Source organism: Gorilla gorilla, chromosome 6 (assembly GCF_029281585.2).
Source record: "Gorilla gorilla gorilla isolate KB3781 chromosome 6, NHGRI_mGorGor1-v2.1_pri, whole genome shotgun sequence".
In the NCBI taxonomy this organism is placed as follows: Eukaryota; Metazoa; Chordata; class Mammalia; order Primates; family Hominidae; genus Gorilla; species Gorilla gorilla.
The window spans coordinates 102,129,500-102,147,640 of record NC_073230.2 but is presented as its reverse complement, the minus strand read 5'-3'; the positions used below and the strand labels follow the sequence as shown (position 1 = coordinate 102,147,640).

At 35.2% G+C, this 18,141-nt stretch overlaps 1 protein-coding gene across 2 annotated transcripts in view; it reads left to right on the top strand.

Moving 5' to 3' along the window:
- Positions 1-18,141, top strand: part of GRM3 (glutamate metabotropic receptor 3) — a 221,522-nt gene that overhangs the window by 14,983 nt on the left and 188,398 nt on the right. The window lies entirely within an intron of this gene.

Below are 18,141 nucleotides of genomic sequence, written 5' to 3'. Positions count from 1 at the left end.
TTTAATAGCAAGGTTATTAACAATAATGTTAGAAATGTGTTTTGTTATTCCTCAACCTGTCCGCATTTTGAAAACATTTTATCTGTTCATCTTAAGCCATGTGGTATGAGTAACAGGAAATAAACATAACCATAAAAACAGAGTTGAGTAAATGCCCCAAGAAAGTCAACATTGAGGCAGATTTTGTCCTTTCTGAATTCTAATAAAAGCACATTTCAGACATTTTCATAGAAGATGATTCTTGAATCCCATTTGTTAATACTAATTCCTACTAGTGCCAATAAATAACATCCCAAGGTATTCCATTAAATGCAGTTTGTAGCAATATTTCTCAAAATGAATGCGGTTAACACACATCCTCTACACCATTTTTAGAAGAATGAGAAGATATTGTGAATAACAATAATTTTTATTGAATGTTTACATATGCCAGGCACCGTTCCTTTTGCTTTATCTATGTTAACTCATTTAATCTTCATGGTAGCCCTATGAGGATTATGCTATTATGATCCCTATTTTATGGAAGAGGAAAGTGAAGTACTAACACAAGGTAACATAGTAAGAGGATAGCCAGGATTTAGATCTGGCATTTGGCTCCAGAGCTTACGAATTTGACCAGTTGAATATATTGTTTCTCTCAGGAAAGCATCCCAAAACTAAAATGTAAACTATGCAAAAAACAGTTGGAATAACTGTCTCATATTCCTTGATTTGAAAATGAGAAACATGTTAATAAAGTGACATTGAGCTCTTTTTTAGAAATGGAAGTTAGTAGTATAGTCAAATATTGTATAGGTTTTTGAGCAGAGTGTATCTAATTACTTATGCTTCTTATTTTAACATAAAATCCTCTCATTTCAATAGCTGGAAAGTCAGCTGTCATGATAATAATTACATTTTAAAGCTTTATTTCTTTACAAACTATTTGTTCTTTTGATCTCCAGAATTTGTCCAGTGCTTGAAGATAATATTTTAATCTTCACATTAAAAGAGAAGAGGGTGAATTTGAAGCAAAAAAAAATAACAAAAAATCACTTTTCCCAGAAACAAAAAGTCTCAGATTCCTTTGTGTAAAACAAAAATGATTGACACATTGGTGAAAATCATTGGTCAGGAAAGAAAACTGTCCTACTTTATTCCTTTACCTGTCCATCTAGCTATCAGAACAGTATATTTGCGTGTAGCTAATCCTTGAATTGATTTATTAAGCTATGTTTACAAGTTAAAAAGAAAGAGGTCCTGAGGAGATAATTACAGGAATACAAATCAGGAGAGACAACTTTGAAAGAATAGTAATTTTGCTTCTTGAAACTGACCTTAAATCCCTAGGAGGAGAACAGAACAGCTTAAAGCAACCTTTTCTCTCTATTCAGAAATGATTGCGAATTAATTGTGCAGTTTAGCTGAACTTTGCCTTTCCTTGTATCCTAGGAGAAGATCTCTAATAGACTGGGAATTTTTGCTTGTTTGTAATGTAAACTCAATATCTAGAGATAGTTCTTAACACCACATGGGCTCATTGGAAAACTAATTCCCAAAACAAACAAAGAGGAAAAGGTGAGCAAAATAATCCACCAGCAAAAGGAAAACAAAAAACAGAATGCTTGATAATCTTTATTTTGATAATTTGGCTTTAAATAATCCTAAAGAAAGATCCTTGGTGACATCAGAATTCTGACTGCAATATCCAAACTTGCTCATCCATGAAGATGTATAAGGCTTGTGGGTTACATGGATTCATTAGTTGCTTTGATGATAAAAAGCACTTAGTAAAAATTATATCTATTTTGAATATCAACTAGGCTATGCAGTTCTAGCAAAGAGGAAGTTTAAGCATTTGCAGATTAATCATGATGCTAAGTATTAATTTTGATAGTAAAAATTAAAGCATACTCGAATTGGATATCCCCATACACATATATACTATTTCAGTTAGCTAGTTAATGTTGACTTCTTGATCTTAATTCCAATAGCTTCCTTTATTTAGCCATGCCATTTTTGATTCATTCATCCAACAGGTGTTAATTGAGCACACATATTAAATTTGGTATTATGCTAGACACTGAGTATAGAATGGCAAGCAGAAAGCCAACAACAAATGAAAAATAATTCCTGTCCTCAAAGATCTTTCTTTACAATTTTAAAACTACATTTGAAGATTAGAAAATGGAGTATAAACAGCATCATGGTCTCTTATCTAATGTTTCAGGCAAAAATCAGTCAATAAAGTCTATAGGAGAATGGGCTTCCTTGGCTTCCCTGAGACCATGGACAGAGGCCTAAGAATCACCCCAAACAAAGTACTCTTTCTAGTCTCTTAGTAACTAGATTTGCTTAATGCTTTTTGAAAGAAAAATATGATGCAATGTATGACACAATCATGATTATTAGGGAATGCACTGGGAGTAGGCTACTTAACATCTTCATACATGTAAAAATGTCTTCATTTACTTTAACTTAGTGTACTTTGGTACATCCATCGATCCTTCCCAGAAACTTTTACTAAGCACTTTTTGTTATGTTGGGCCCTGCGGTAGGTGCTGGGGATCTGTCAATCTGTAGCTAATAGTTTTGTTGTACAGAACTCACAGAAAATAAGCGAGGTATAGTGTTTAACTTATTAATGATCCTGTGCTTGGGATTTTTAAAAATTCACAAAGTACTCAATGGAATGTAGACTTCAAGAATCACAACTTCAGTGTTCTTTTCCTAAGGTTAGAAAAATATATAATTAAAGAAGCAAAGCATTCTTGGATAATTTTTAGAAGAAAAAAGTACTCTGAATCAAATGACACTGGAAAATGTAGATGGGACCAATTCAATTTTTACAGAATAAAAAACATTTTTTCCTGCCAGTGTTGTTCTGAAGTTAATTGCAAGATGTGTTTTTTAAATGACTTATCAAAAAACATGAAACCAATCAATAAGTCAAACAAGGCTAGAAACCAACATTAGCTAGTAAATTGATTTACTATCTATTATAATTCCTCCATAAAGCATAATAGGCACTTTACTTTCACAGTTTAATGCTTCTGTAATTGAGATATAATTCAATTTATTTGCACATCTTATATAATAATATTTTTTACCAAAAACCTACTCATATTTATGGTGAATCTTAAAATGAATGGTATCAGGGTTAAAAAAATATTAGTTGCAAGCACACAAACTGCCTATCTTATTAACTATGTATTCCAAAAATAATTGCAAATGTCTTAACCAAATTTACTCTTAAATGCTTCTTATTTTGCTACAAATGGAAAGAAAAACTCTATTTCATTTATTTTTTTAAGTTCAAAATCACATGCTTTGAAAACACCTCATTAACAGAACCACAAATTATCTTTCAGTATTTTCATTATCCCTGCTTGAAAATAAGAATGGTATCTTATTAACCTCTGTACGTTTACTGCAAGAAAAGCCATGTCCTGGTCATTTCTTTATCACTGGAATCTATAACAGTGCCTTAAAAATAATGACTGTTGAATGAGTAAGTAAAATAATGGAAGAAGGAATGAAGGAATAAAGACCTTGGACACAATGAACCCTCAATAAATATTTATTAGATTATAATGAGCAGGGCATATTACCATATTTCAGTGATAAAGTTTTAATATACTTCTATAGTGTTTGCCTTTGTATCACCAAGAGGAAATTAATAGATTTTAGTGATAATAAATTATTTTAATATTTGGTTTTATGTATATCTAAGGTCTGTATATTTATAAGAGTCTTATAATGTCAGTCATCGGCTCAAACATTTTTCTCATGTAACCAAATATTTTCATGATATTGCCTGTAATACATCTCCTTAATACTTAACTTTTAGAAATCAATTTCTGAAGCTATGAATTTCATATGAAACACAACCTTCTTTAGTAATTTGTCCAAACATGTTCAAACTTTTGTGTATCCATGCCTTTATTCTTTAGCATCAGCATACCTAACCCCAAATACTGATGAGAGCCACCAAATGTAGTATGAATTTTTAAAGTGAAGTTCTCCATTTAGATTTTTTTTTGCTATAGCTTCTTATTTCTCTTGTAGTCTTTTCTCTGATGAGTTAAAGCAGCACATTAAATTTTAAAAAACTGCCCCAAATTTGAGGCCAGTATAAAGAAATATATCTTAATACAATTAATGAATATGAAACTTTTTTTGCAAATCCTTAATGACCTTTTACTAGAAATTCAAAATTATTTATAAACTATTATCTAGTAACAGAGACCATTTTACTAGCTCTCTCAGGGTATACATGAGAATAGAGAATCTCAAGCTGAGCCCTAGGGTACTTCTACTTATAGTTACACCTAGAAGTTACAATCCAAAGAAACAGCAGTGGCCAATGAGGTAAGGGGTAGGCCAAGAGAAAGTGGTATCATGCAAATAAAGGGAAGAAGGTTTTCCCAGAACAAGGCAGTGGTGAACTCTACTGATGCTGCTGGAGGGCAAGTTAGATAAGAAAATTGATGATATCAGGCATTTAGAATCTTGATTCCAAAAACTGAGGTGATCAATGTGTTTAGCATCTTGTAAGCCATTGGAAGTTGCTATAGAGTAAGGAGACAAGCTGTTTGGAGGTAACTGAGAAAACGGGATTCTAAGTAGAAATAGTGAGTACTAATTTGTGTAGTTTTGCACTAATTGTGGCAAGCCAATGGATTCTGCAGGAAAACTTGGGTCAAAAGAGAATTTATAAATATTTATTAAATTCAACTGAATTATGTCTTTTTTTTTTTTGGAGATGAGATTGAAGAAGTAGTCTTGGGGGCAGATCAGAAGGCTTTAGATACATCGTTAAGAAGTTTATAAGATTTTAGGCTCAGAGCAATGGTAAGCCATTTAAGCCCCTGCCCATGTGGAGCTCATCATCTTGTGAGGGAGACAGAATAATCATATGTCTCAAAGAAATATTAAATTGAACTTATACATGCTAAAATTAAGAGATAATGTTGTGGGAACATAAAATAAGGAGTTTGATATCAGTGACATCAGGTTTTCATGGGAAAAATGACAACTAAAGGATGAGTAGAGTTAACTAAGTGAAGAGAAAAAAAATCAAGCTGTATTCAGTGACATGAGCACAGATACTGTGAAGGGAGAGATAATGGCACCTATGAGCAACTGAAAGGTCAATGTGGCTTGGAACCTTGAGAACAGAGAGCAGCACTATATTATGTTGAGGGTTGTTCTTATCCAAGAACAACAGAAAATCATTTTAGTACTTAAAGTACAAATAAGAGCATCCATAACTTTTTTTAAAAAAAAAAAAAGACCCTCACTGGAATGTGGAGAATGATGGTGGTTGAGGGGTCAGAATGGAAGAGGTAGACCAGTTATGGGATTTTTTTTTATTGTCTACAGAAGATGGTAGCTCAGACAAAGATGGTAGACATTGAAATAACAGGTGAATAAAGAAAAATTTTAGTAGTTAAAAATTGCAAGGACTTGGTGGTATATCGGTTAGGAATATTAGATACCATCTTGATGTGTTTACAGTTGTTCAGGACATATATAATGAATCAATTGAGCACTCAATAATAAGCATTTATTTTGAGTGCCTACTATTATGTCAATATATCCTTCCTTTTAGGGAAAGCTCAAAATTATTTATGTGTTAGAAGTAAAGATCAGATTCTAGACATTGTTTATCTCAATTGTTTTTGACACACTAAGAAAAACAAGCCAGTGTTGATGAATTTCTATTGTATCCTAGGGATTTTGTAACAAAGAGTCCATTCAGAAGCTACACTAGGCTCATCCAAAAGAGATGACAGAATTTTCTCTACCCAGTACAGCTTGCACAACGCTGGTGCAAGCAGATGATGGTTACGTTTGGCTGAGAAGCTCATAGAGGGTGATTCACCAACACAACTGCAAGATTCAACTGCATACCCGCCTCCTCTTGACACATGTGTGCTAGTAAACCCAAAGTCACACATATCATTAATTTCACTCTTAATTAAACCTCCCAGGCCTAAGGGGTAGTGACAGCCTTAAACTTGGGAAGTTCTGGCCAGCATTATTCAAATACCAGTGAGGAGATTGCTTTTAAGATATTATAAAGATGAGCTTTCTTATTTCTTTTTCTCAATTCTGAGAAGGATAGCTAAGATAAATTTTAGTTTTGCAATACAATAATTTTATTCTAGCTATCATTATTGATTGTAGTAGCTGTGAAAGTCTGCTTAGAGAGATACAGTTTCTATTAGTCAAACTATTACCTGCTACATGAAGAAATCTATTCTTTTCGTTCTGTTTTATTCCACTGTTACCAAATTGAATATATTTGAGAAAGAAAATGAGGTAAAGTAGATGAACATCGCACGTGCTCTGGGAGAACGTGTTATGAATCTCAATTCTATCACTTATAAGCTATCCTATCCTGAAAGTCATATTAAATTTCTCCAGACTTCAATATACTATCTACCTCACAATATTGCTCACATGAAAATATAAGTATAAAAATATATTTGTAATATGAGCTATAGAAGTACCGACTAGGCTCTGGCACTTGATAGGTGCTTATTAAATATAAACTGATTTCTACCAATGCTAAACCAAATGTGCACCTAAAGTAATATCCACTGGCATAAATTTCTTTTTCTTTGCCCTAGTAGTAACAATATCTTACTATCAATCACACTAATTCAACTCTTTCATAATCCCATCTGCATATTAATTAAAATACATCCATTAATCAAATGCTTTCTACTTATTTTTATGGAATTTTCCTTCTAGATCCTGCTATGCATATTATAGTCTTCTCTATAAACCATATGTTATACTTCTTCTGTTTATGAAGATTCTATGTATGATCTAAAAGTAAGAAAATGAGAATTTTATATAAATTATCATGTGTTATAAGGAAGCCAAATAATGCAGAAAATTTCCTGGCTTCTTTTATGCTGAACTGTTGTAGCTTTAATAACTTCTGCACTGCAGTGATTATGAAACTAAAGCATATTTTTAAATGTTAACTCAGAGTGTCAGACGTTTACTTATATTAGGCAAAATCTTAGGAAGAACAAGTTTTAGGACTACACAATAATGTGGGCTGTTAGACACATTTTCTGTCATTCACATTTTGTGAATATTCTTACCCTCTAATCATTTTTATCTAAATTATATTGTAATCATAACTTTCTGAGAGTCATGAAGTTAGAAATAAGATGTTAATCTTAATTACAGGAGCAAGTTGAAATGTACTTTAACAAAAGCATGAGTTATTGAAAGTCAAATAATCCTTTAGAGGTTTTAAGCTTCACTTAATAAGCAGAAGAACCTAGGATAAAATTTTTGGAATAACCCATTTTATAGAGGGAAACAATGTTGTATCTCACTACAGAAAATGACCTGATTAGCTTCCCTTTTCTCAATATTAACTTCAGAAAATAGCTTACTTACAGAAGCAAATGGAATGATACTTCAAGAAGCCATGTTGCCTTTTTAACAGCCAAAAACTTGACTTCATCTACGAACCATCACCTTTTTCAGGATTAACATACTTAACCTTAAAGGTAAAATAGTCTTTTAGAACTAATATGTGGAATCATGAATATGTTTATGGTATTTTATCAACTAAAACCTAAGTGATGCTATGTAAGGGATTTTATATTTAAAAGTAGCTATCCCTCTCTGGAAGTTACATGAAACAGAACTTGATCTTTTAAAGCCAGATGTTTTTTGTTATTGTTTATTTGTTTTCATTATTCAGATTCTCCAAATAGCTCTTCAAGTTTCAGAACCCTTTTTTTTCTAATGAATTCTAGGATCCAAACTAGCTATTTTTTTAATGAGAAAATTGACTTGTTTATGAAGCACATCTTACTAAAAAGATAGATTGAGGCACTGATGAGCTTAATGATATTTTGTTTGGACAAATTAGGAAACTAATTCAAGATGCAGCCCCTGGTGAGCAGGTTCTTACCTGTTCTCATGACTTCTGTTTATCCCATATGGATACCTGTTCCTGGCAAGTTATCCAGTTAGTGAATTTCTTGCCAAAATTTACATCAGATATTTTGTTGTATAACTTAACTACCCAGAATAAATCTTTGACGCTAAGGTTGTCATAGGCGACTATGAAATAATATGAGTGGGAACATTTATATAAAGCATATTTCTTTCCGGAAGTTTGATCTCATTTTCAAGCTCAGTACCTCTGACAGGAAGGAGGCAGCAGGAAGCAACTTATCAAATCAAAGACTTGTGGATCTTCTCTATTGCAAATGTCAAAATCCCTGAAAATTATTTTGTAAAATGACTGATGTTCTACATATACCAGGTAACTAACAATGCAGTACTTGCACATCTGACCTAAATAGTAGAGTTGCCTGACTGGCCCAGATTGTTACAGAATTAAGGGCATAGAATAGTGGATGATTCAACCAGGTCCCTAAAGCAGAGAGAAGGGAAATACCTGTGGCTTAAGATATATAATATTATGTATTGATTGCTTTGCTTTTAGTTAAGAAATACCAGTGTATATCACAGTAAGAATCTCAATTTATCCTTTAGGATTGTTTTTTAGTTCTGCATTTTTCTGATTTTATCAAGTAGAGGTAGGCTATTACAATAAACACTAAGCAAAGCTTTTACTCATATTATCTCTCTATGTGACTAAGTTTTCAACATAGTCACAGCATCATATTCCAGCTACTCTTGGGAAGAATGGGGGTTCACACTGCATTATTTTGCTCTCAAGATATTCCCTGGAGTGGGGATGGACAGCAAAGGTAAAACTGAGTATGCTCTAGCAATAGAGCGTAATAGGGCTAACAATCATTCTTGTGCATTGGCCCCAATCTTTTATATTAGTCACCTCTGCCCAGGCCCACCCTCCAGGAAATTTTGAAGAAACTTTTCGGCTCTTCTAATGGTGTACTCTTGAGAAATGCTGGCTGGTGCACAAAGGCACAAAATCCTGTAATACCAACTAGCATTTCTTTTGGGTTGCAAGCCAATACAATTACCTACCAAACCTTCTAGTCACTTTCACCCACTCAATGAACAGAAGGCTCTTTAAGCAGACACTGGAGGGAGCCAAACTGTTGACTTAAAGGGAGATTTTGGGTAGCTAATCAAAGCTCTCTCCCGCTCTCCTTCCTACCCACTTCCATCCCAGTCTCCTGCAAGTCTGACCCCGTTTGGTGGGAAACTTTTGTCCAGTTTATGGATATGAATTAAAAGTGATTTCATTATATTCTTAACTCAGGTGTGCCTAATCTTGTTGCTCTGTTTTGTGTATCTTCATTATTTCAATTGTTGCTATGCCAGTAAGAGTAGCATGTTATAATATACTGTTTCAGATATTCTCCTTAGCCTGCCGTGCTTCCTTAGGATTCTTCTGGTTTCCAAGGAACAGGTGAAATGTCAAAATTTTTTTTGTTGTTGTTATTTAGGCCATCATTATGAACAAATTTAGGTAATCAAGTCTGTATTCACATGAAAATGTATATACATTCACTCACTTGCAGGCTAAATAACTACTAGGGAAATAATTCTTCTTTCATTCACATTGGCTTTAAAGTGATTTAAATTAATTCTAACCACCCCCTCTCTCCACCCCATTGGACTGATTTAACACCCTTTGATGGTGTTGTTTAGGCTTTTCTCTCACATGCTAATGAAGCATTCTCTTCAGCTACCACAACTTCATATAATCCTTGGGCAATTCTCACACTTTCTAATGACCCCGTCTTTAGAGGGCAGAGAAACTTGGAGGGAAGGAGGAGAAGAGGAAAGTGAATTACTGCCTAATATAGACTTACCCTGCAAATATATTCTGAAAATAGAATTGTGGCTGACTGCTCCTACCCTGGAAGATTAACTGTCATTGAGGAAGAGGCTCATTCCCACCTGCCATGCATAGACTGTCTACCCAACCAAAAGCAAACTATTGTCGTTTTCCCTGCAGCTTGGTTGATCATCAGGTGGTGATTTTAGAAATGGGAGGAAGTATATCTTCTGGGAACCTTGCTTTATCCTTAGATTTCCCTTAAGCGTGAAATTTACAAATGTCCAGAGAATAAGCTCCTGCTAGGGTTTGCTTTCTCATAACTGTGGGTGAAAAGCCTGGATTAAGCTGGTTAAAAGGATAAATAAATGGAAAGTTCCTGTCTTACTATCCCAAGATAGTAAGTATTTCTCCATGGAGTCATCTAAGACTCAAGACTTTAGCTGGTGACCATGTCTTCCTCAAGCAACCTACAGAAAATAACTAGATGGAATATGTAATCAAATCGAAGCCCAAAGTGAATGTGCTGAAACAGTGGTTCTCTACATTGGCTGCACATAACATCACCTTTAAAAACTTTCCATGCCCACACCTCACCCCACTCCAATTAAATCAGAATCACTAGGGCTGGGGCCCGGTCATCAGTATTTTTCAAATCTTCTCACATGATTCCAGGGGACAGCCAATTGAGAAACACTACACTAAGAACTAGGGAAAGAACAGGTGTCAAAAACTCTGAAACAACAATAGTTAGCTTCTGCTATCAAGAGCGCCTCTGCTCAGACATGTCCATAATCATGTCTCTTTTTCTGTGACAAGATTTCAGCCAGATTTAAGACTGGAAAATCTTCACATTTTTCTACTCTTCACACAGTACTGTTTTTCAATGTTTTCCTATATCTCACAAGTAGATCCTTTTAAGACTTAGCTGTGAGTTCTTGTCTTCATTGTAGAAGTATTATTTTGTTTTCCAAAAGTGCAACCATAGTTGGTAGTAACATTGAATGTGGAAATAATAACTGACATTTCACAGCAAGTATTTTCTCTTATATATTTTGTTCCATTCCAAGTCCTTCTCTTCTGTCTAAAAACATGCCCAATATTTTAATTATATAAAAAAAAATCTTCCCCAAACTGCACATTCCTTCAAATCCCTGCTTTCTTCTTACCTTTATGATTAAGCTTAAGAACAGAATACACTTAGTCTCTCAATGTAGTATCTCAACTTAGTCTCACAATCTATTTACTCCTTAACTCACTCTGTAGTTTCATTTCTGTCCCCAGCACACTACTGAATATTTTCCTAGTCCTAGATCAGCAACACATTCCAAATCTAGTGATCACCAAATCCAACAACTTCTCCTCAGTTCTCAGACACTTGAAACACTCTGTAGCTCTAAATATTTCAAAGCATCTTCTAAAGCACCCTCATTACCCTGGTTTGTTTTCTATCACTGTGTCATCTTTTCCTAATTCTGTTTCCTTAATGTAAGTATTTTACAATGTTCTTTTGTCAGCTCTCTTTTCTTTTGATACCAAGATATTTTAAACTAAGGCCTTCAAAAATTTGTGCCTGTGTGTTTGCACATTTTTCTGGCAAGGAAGTACATAGCTCTCATCATATTCACAAAAGAGTTCATAACTCAAATAGGGTAAAGAACTCAAGATACACTCAGTCAGGAATCTTTCCTACTCATGTGGCTCCATCTATCAACATCTAAGCAGGTAACTGCTAGTGCTCTACCTCTAATCATGTTCCCAAATTCCAAGTTCACATTTCCAAATGCCTGTCAATTTCTTCTGTCTTTTAATGGGACTCTCATTTTCTTATACATCCAGGAACATGACCTTGGAAAGCCAAAAGAATTTCTGCCTGCATGTTTTGAGTCCACAAATCCAATTGGTTCCATTTCCAAATGGCATTTTGAATCCACTCCTCTTTTCTTTTTTTTTTTTTTTTTTTTTTTTTTGAGACGGAGTCTGGCTCTGTCGCCCAGGCTGGAATGCAGTGGCGCAATCTCAGCTCACTGCAAGCTCCGCCTCCCAGGTTCACGCCATTCTCCTGCCTCAGCCTCCCGAGTAGCTGGGACTACAGGCGCCCGCCACCACGCCCGGCTAATTTTTTGTATTTTTAGTAGAGACGGGGTTTCACCATGTTAGCCAGGATGGTCTCGATCTCCTGACCTCATGATCCGCCCGCCTCGGCCTCCCAATGCACTCCTCTTTTCAATCCTCATATTCACCATCTTGCTTTAGAATTTGATTTCTTCTTGACTGTTGTATTACTAGAGTCTGACTGATTTCCTTTTGTGTTTTTCATCTTAATCAGCTTGTACATATCAATCAGATCAATCTTCCTAGGCTTCCACTCTAATTTTGTTTTTCCCCTGCTTAAAACCTTCATAGTTGCCAATTTATTATTCGGGCTTTTAAGTTCCTTCACTGGGTGGCTCTAATTTACATTTTCATGCTCACCTTCTAATTTCCTTACACATTCTCTAAACTGAAAGCTGGACAACTCTCTATTCTCAGAAGATACACTGTGTTTTCTTGACCTTTAGATGTTGTTTATATTACGTCCAAGACAAGGTATACTCTCTCCCATCAATTCCTTCAAAAATCCTACTTGTCCTTGAAGGTTTATCTCAAATGTAGCTTTCATGAAATATGTTTGAACTACTAACTGAAATATGAAATACATTTTTGTTTTGGAGACAGTCTCATTCTGTCTCCCAGGCTGGAGTGCAATGGCACGATCTCCGCTCACTGCAACCTCTGCCTCCCAGGTTCAAGTGACTCTCTTGCCTCAGCCTCCTGAGCAACTGGCACTATAGGTGCCTGCCTCCATGCCCACCTAATCCAAGATAAGTTTTTTGTTTTCGCCAGTTTCATAGATGTGCCCTTCCATATATTTCTGCAACCATTTTAATAGCACCTACTTACTTCAGTGTATGGTAATTATGTATCTCCATGTATGACTCTAATATGGTTTGGATGTTTGTCCTGTCAGATTTTCAATATTCAAGGGTAAATAACTGTTCTGTTTCATTCTTTATGTCCTGAAGTTAGCACATCTAGCACATAGTAAAAGCACAATATTGAATGTCTCTCAATGATTTTATTTACCAAATTCTGTGCCCCTATTTTGTTTCCAATAAAATGCATATGTATTCCCAACAAGCTACTCATGAGTAGGCTCCATCTTACTCACCACCTATCTATTAATATCTACTGAAATGAATTATTTCAAGTTATTTGAGAAAACTTAGGATGTGTCAACATTGGAAATTGCTTTAATCTAGAGGTCTGACCACAACCTCCAGTGCTTTTGATTATCTCACTTTCTGCTTCTCATGTCAACTGCTCATCAACTACCTGGGCATTCCAACCTTTGATTCAATTCTCTCAGATAATTAGTCCTGCTTTGACCTCACTTCATTTGATTCTTTACTCAATCTAAATTTTATCCTGAATTATCTGAACCATACTTCTACTGGGACCCTTAATTCCCCAGTCTCCTTATCCATTTACTGACCTTGACATTAAAAAGGTCCATTGGACATCCAGTCAGTGTAGCACTACTGGAAACCAGCCAGCCATAAAAAAGCCCACATTATTCTTTATTAAACAGGTTCGACTCAAGAAGAAACTATAATTTTCCTGTTGCTGCCACTTCTCTGGGGGTTTTATTTTTATTGTTTCTTCCACTATTTTATTTTTTTCCACTCCTGGATAAAAACTCAGCCAGGTCACATAAATTAAATCAATCTTAGGTGATAAAAAGTCTACTCCATTCTAAAGAGTATCCAGTCTAGTGTAGTGGGAAATCAGTTAGACAAATGTAAAGTTTTTTTGTTTTTGGTTTTTTCCAGCTCAGTATTGTTGACTCTTAGGAAGCCTGTAGTGGAGAAGGGATTAAAACTAGCATCTTATCTTTTCCTACTTTGCCTTATCCCCTATTCCACAGATATTGCCTTGGCCCCTCCACAATTGGGATAAGGTAGGGAATATTGAGAAAAGAGATAAATGGACAATAAAAGTCTATCTTGACAGGCACAGTTGTGACATTCCATCAGTTTCTTCTGTGCTAATATATATCCAAAGGTGACTTATGGGGCACGTTTATATTGTCTTCTTGCTAGCTTCCCCTCTCTTTGCAATAAGGGCATCTATAGTTTTCTAGATTTAGCAGTGCCTTTCCTCCAGATACCACCTCATCTCAAGTGGTTGCCTGGGGCAGGGTTTTTTTTTTTTTTTTTCAGGAGACCATGGCTGGCTCCCTTGTGGGGGAACACATCCGGTGTGTGTGAAACACACCTTTACCCCCAGTGGTAGATGCAACTAGCTCTCAAAGCATCACATTGTCTTGTTCTGCCGGCTCCAGCCAGAACCTTAACTTTTAACCATGTCCCCTAAACTTTAGAAGACTCATGTCAAGCTTTCCATGTAGTTTTCACAAATGCTTTTCTCTGACTTTGCTAAAAATGCACAAAAGCATCCCCTCCCCTCTCTATGAGTGTGTGGAAAGTGGTGAACATATAAAAAACCAGTACTCTCTGAAAGAGTACCTCTTATTCAGTATCTTTTAGATCAATATTGACTCCTCTCTATACCCAAAAAAGGTGATGAACTAAGGTTGCAAAACAAACTTTAAAATCTTTCAGTATGTCTTACATAGATAAGCTGTTATCTATGGGATTGTTATCAGGTTTAGGGCTCCAGATGATCTGAAACAGAAAGATTCCCCAGGTGTATATATTATCATATTTCCATATTGGTATTACTTACATCAAAGGCGTGACTGAGCACTCAGCACAACCTATCCATTCCCTAATTGTCCTTGCTTACTTTGTTCCTCATTCTCCCCTTACAGCTAAAGACTTTCCTCTCTACTCAACTGGCATCATCCTTATTTGTGGGGGAAGTAAGTGTAGCAAGCCATCTTTCCTCCTGTTACTTCATCTGGAAAACTAGTAACTATCGAGAATGATTCCTCTCAATTATCCAATTATCTATCCACTTCAAAACTCACCAGAACACCCATTCTTTCCTCCTTCTTACCGGTGTCAGAGAATGCAGTTTCCTATCTAATGCCTAAAACCAAGCCTTCTGTCTACATTTTCAAGTTTCTCTCACTACCTATTCTGGTTTCCTTCATATCTTCCTGCAATATCCTGTTTATGCCAACTGCTTCCAGATTGCTTCCTCAGACAACTGCTTTTCTCACTCTATATTCTTTCCCTAAATGACATATATGTTTATTATTTCAACTACCTCCTCTATGCTGATGATTCCTTAATCCCTATCTCCTCATTGGTACATCTATTCAAGACATTTCACCTGGACATCTCAGACAATTCAAACTGGATCTCCCAAACTGAATCCATTCTCTCTCCAATATGCTCCTCCTCTGTATGTCAGCAACACTCTTACCCTGGTTGCCCAAGCCAGAAACATGGGAATCAACATTGACTTCTTCCTCTATAACCATATTTAATCATTCTCTAAGTTCAAGAAATTTTTGACTCCTACACTTTTTATATATTTTGCCTCCTACCCACCTTTACCTGCCCTAAACTAGAACTTCACAACTTCTAACCTCACCAACTATAGCAGGCTCCTAACTTATCTGCCTGCACTAAAGTCCTGTTCCCATCTAAAACCAGGATATTGATTATCTACTGTTGTCTAACACATTGCACCAAAATGTAGCCATTTAAAACAAGCATTTATTATTCTTCCTCATGGTTTCTAATGATCAGGAATCCAGGCGTAGCTTAGCTGTGTGGTACTGGCTCAGGTCTCTCCAAAGATTGCAGTTCAGCTGTTGGCTTTCTCTAATGTCATCTGGAGGCTTGACCAGGACCAAAAGATTCACCCCCAAGATGTTTTCCTCATATGACTATTGTTAGAAGTCCTCCATTCCTTCCACATGGGCCTCTCTACAAGTCTTTCTGAGTGTTCTTACATGGCAGCTGTCTCTCTCAGGGCCAGAGATCCAAGAGAAAGAGAACAAAGAAGAAGCCACATGACTTCTGTGATCTAGTTTCTGAAGTTATACACCATCACTTCATTTTATTCTCTTTGTTAGAAGTGAGGCATTAGGTTCAGCCCACATTCAAGGGGAGGGAAATTAGGCTCTACCTTCTAAGAGAAGGAGCATCAAAGAACTTGCAAATAGATTTAAATCACCACAGCCACTATCCTTTACAACTTTCAGAAAAATCTGTTAAAGCTATAAATCTACTAATGTCATATCACTTAATGAACACCTAAAAGATATCTCCCATTATGCACAGCTACAGTCACAGTTTCTTTACATAGCTTACAAGACTCAGTAATCTGATCCCTGAGTATGTTTACAACTTTAAGTCCCCATTACTCCTTACTCATATATGATTTTCTAAAACATTGAAACACTGAAACACTGAACTGCTTGTTATTCACTATATACTACTGTTTCTTGACCCCAGGATTTTTCTCAGACCTATACTTTCTGCATAGAATTTCTTGCCCTCTATGAGTGACTAAATTATATTCATCTATTAAGTCCCAATGCATTTATCTCCTTTGCTTTGCAAGATTTCTCAGAAATATGACTCCTAGCCCTAGGCCAAGGACTCATCTCTTCCTTGCTTCCTAATATATCTTTAAAATAACTTTTCTATTACAATAACTTGCACATATTCTCTTTATACAAACTGGCTGTAAGCTCACTGAGGGCAACATATTATTCATTTTGTATCCTTATATAAATTAGTATAGCACTAGTTGTTATAATAGTACCCCAAATCAAACTTCATATCTACATTTTCATGACATATTTCATGTATAGGGCTTCTTGGAGAACCAGTACTGTGATCAAGGTGGTCTGACAGTTGCTAGATACACTTTAGTTCTTTCTGGAATGATACCACCATTTTCAAGTAGGATTTATAGACCCAGGACATCCCCCATAGGAGGTCAGAAGTGATAAGCTATGCTTAAGTTATAAGTCTTTAAGGAAAACACCATATCCCTGCTTCCAAAGTATTCTGTGTCTGTTTTAGTTGGAAGCCTCAAGACAACCAGAAATTAAAACGCAAGTAATCCTAGCCTGAGAACCAGCAAACAAAATCCAAGTACAGTTAGAGCCAAGAACCTACCAGTTGTCTTTAAAAAGTAACACTAACACAGAGAATAAAGCTCCCAGTTCTATAGCCAGATCTGGACTTAACATGTTCTTGGAGAGCTTGCAAATAGAGTTAGGAATGAAGGTGAACTATTGAAAGCAATGCTCTGAAACCATTATTCTAAAGAATTATACTGCAAGTAGAATATTGATCTGATTTATCTCTAGTCAAGTTTGTCTTCCCCATTTTCTAGGCAAAGACTTAAATCCGAAATAAAAATGAGGAAATCAAAATTCTTCTTGCTAAAAGAAGCATTGCATGTATTTTAAAAATTTCCATAGATTCAAATGTCTCAGAATTTTTTTCTCTGAAATATGTTCAAGAAATAAAAATACCAAGAATAATTCACAGTGTAGACTTTTTAAAATATTTAAGTTCTCAATAACTTTAAAACTATCTTTATTCTGTTAATTCTTTCAATAATAAGAAAGATGTGAGAGACAAGTGGAAAGAAACCCAAGCAAGAACAATAAATAAGGAAATAAATATCAAAAGAAGGAAATGATTGTATTCGTCAGTGCATTGTCCTATTAGGGGGAAAAAAAAAACCAAAAAAACAAAAATACTTTAAAGCCTTAGGCTTTTTTTTCCCCTCAAGCTAAAGCTCTTAGCAGAAGCTACATGAATTTCATCAATATGTTTATATAATTCCAAGCCAAGAAATTCTATAAAGATTACCAAGTATTTGATGTAGCTTCTGGCAAGAGATGAAGTACATCTCACAAGAACTAGAAAAAAATATCTGTTAGAAGAGTTGCTGATCTGATCAAGAAGATTTTAGATTAAAATCAGAGGAAGACAAAAAAATCTCAATAAAAGTGTAAGACTGAATACCATGAAAAACAATTCCTATACTAACAAAAAAATTAACAAGGTAAAATACCAAATAATTCTCTGTAGAAAAGCAGCAGGATATGGGGACTGTGAAAAATACATCCTCAAATTAATATACAAAGACAGAATAAAACTAATAGACATAATAAACTGTGTTTTAAGGCAGGTATAATCTCATAAGTATATTCTAGTTTAATGGTATAATCAGTGACTAAAATATGTAAAAGTTATCTATGTTCAAACATTAAAATGGGCCCGATATTAGCCTCTCTTTTAAGAAGATGTAAATAATCACTAAAAATCGTAAACATAACTACAGCAAATTTATTTGGTGGAAGAGTAGCAAAATTTGGGAGGGTAAGCATAAAGGAAAAGAAACAAATACTGTAGGAAGTT